Source organism: Anoplopoma fimbria, unplaced genomic scaffold (genome assembly GCF_027596085.1).
Source record: "Anoplopoma fimbria isolate UVic2021 breed Golden Eagle Sablefish unplaced genomic scaffold, Afim_UVic_2022 Un_contig_8386_pilon_pilon, whole genome shotgun sequence".
Taxonomy (NCBI): Eukaryota; Metazoa; Chordata; class Actinopteri; order Perciformes; family Anoplopomatidae; genus Anoplopoma; species Anoplopoma fimbria.
The window spans coordinates 469-2,673 of record NW_026553160.1 but is presented as its reverse complement, the minus strand read 5'-3'; the positions used below and the strand labels follow the sequence as shown (position 1 = coordinate 2,673).

General features: G+C 38.2%; 1 pseudogene; it reads left to right on the top strand.

Moving 5' to 3' along the window:
• Nucleotides 1-424: 424 nt before the first annotated feature.
• On the top strand, nucleotides 425-1,395 carry LOC129116365 (odorant receptor 131-2-like; annotated as a pseudogene).
• The last annotated feature ends 810 nt before the right edge of the window (nucleotides 1,396-2,205 follow it).

Here is a 2,205-nt window from a genome sequence, read left to right as displayed (position 1 = left end):
GCCCCAGTACGTCTGGAGGACCCTCTTTAGCTTGCTAGTTGATACAGTCACGTCTGAAGTCTTCAAATTTGTGACTCAAATGCACTAATTCTGCTTGTACTATAGAAGTAAAGTTGACTTACTTGCTTACATATGTTTAAACTGAGTAAGACATGACCTCTTATATGTAATAATAGGAGAGAGATTCCATTACCTATCATCAAGCTGTTAACCCCAATGACGCATGAAGGTGTCACATGGTTTGGGGCAGGGCAAAGCTGATATACATCGTTTGAGGGCAAGCAAACCCTGCAGACCGACTCTGCTCATCTGTGTTAAATGATGTTGGATTTTCATCATTCTCACAACAGAAACAGGAAGAGATTTATTCTGCTTTTGTAAGACAATGATTTGAATTTTCTCGTGTCTTAAATGCTTCTCTGAAATGTCGTTTGCATCTCAACCTCAGACCAACATCACTGCTGGACTGCAGTATCAGGGGTTACTGGAAAGATTGATGCTGTCCACTCTGACAACATTACCATGCTGTGTGTTTCTCTTCATTAATGGGTTCATGTTGTTCACCTTGAGGAGCAAATTAGTGTTTCGTGAGACATCCCGTTTCATTCTTCTGTTTAACCTTCTTTGTGCGGACACTATGCAGATGGCACTGAGCCAGATAATGTACCTACTGTCTATTTGTAGAATAAGGCTGACATATCCTGTATGTGGATTTCTCGTCAATGTCCCACTCTAACAAACGAAATCTCCCCTCTCACGCTGGTGGTGATGTCTCTGGAGAGGTATGTGGCTGTGTGCTTCCCACTGAGGCACACTACCATCATCACCATGAGAAACACAGCGGTGGCTATCTTTGTGGTTTGGGCTTTCAGTTCACTTAATATCCTCACACGAGTTATTCTACTGTTGGATTTTCCATTTGAAGACCTGGAGAGCCTGCAGATGAAAGACTTTTGTGGTGCACTTGTAATTTTTCTTGGGCCAATGTCTGTTCTTTATGATAAAGGCTACACTTATTTTCTGTTTGGATCAGCTAGTGTTGTAATCACTTCCACCTATATTGCTGTGATGATAGCAGCCAGGTCGGCCTCCACAGACAAAGCTTCAGCCCAAAAGGCTCGTAACACGCTGCTGCTGCATCTGGTGCAGCTGGGCCTCAGTCTCTCCTCAACTTTGCACAACTTGCTCCTTGTAACCTTCTCAAAATTTTTGACAAGGATAGAATTTGTGCGCATCCAGAATGTTTTTTATGTATTTTTTATTATTCTCCCCAAGTGTCTGAGTTCTCTCATCTATGGACTCAGAGACCAGACCATCCGATACGCCCTCCTGTACCACTTATGTTGTCGACTGAAACTCTCAGTCATCACAGCAAAGGCTGAAGTGTCACCCTAAGACACTTTGTTAACCTCTCTATATGTTTTTTAACCTCTCTTTACAAGAGACTAATTCAAAATACATGTTGCTTAAAATTCATTTCATTCATTGTTGAGAATAACAGTAGTTTTGTCAATATTTCTTGAAATCCACTTGCAGAAACGTGTAAAAGTGATTGATGTCATTTCATTTTTTATAATCAGTTTTGTCTTAAAATGTGTGATGTAGTAAATTGCAACCAACCGAATACCCCTGCGCCCTCCTTGTGTATGTTATAGAGGGAGTTCCACACATACATATGATAAAATATTAACACTGCTGAATTCTTTCACTTTAAATCCACAAAACAGTTGTATGGGGTGGGATTCTATTATCATGTGTTTCAAGGTTACTGCAATTGAATTAAACAATAAAGAAGAAAGCAGAAGAGAAATTCCATGTTTTTTTTCTGCTAAAAAAAAGATGTAACTCATTAATTATTATATATATTATTAACATGAACTGTGCTAGAAAGGCGTTTTTGAATAAATATGTTTACAAACTATAACGTAGTTCAATAGAAACTCATGTTTTTCTTTTTTTCAGCAAGACATAATTACAGTCAATAAATGGAAATAGATTTGCATCAAATGTAATTATTGTCATGTTTTTCATGCTAAGTAGCCTTTTATCTGCACTGAAACAGTACATGTGATCATGGTTGTTATTTAATACTTTGTTGTGCTGTAGCCTGCAGACAAAGTTAATTTTGTTAAAAGTCCAGTTATGAACCCCGCAGATTAAAGATTTGTGGATATGTTTTAGTTGTTAAAAATACATACATTCTCA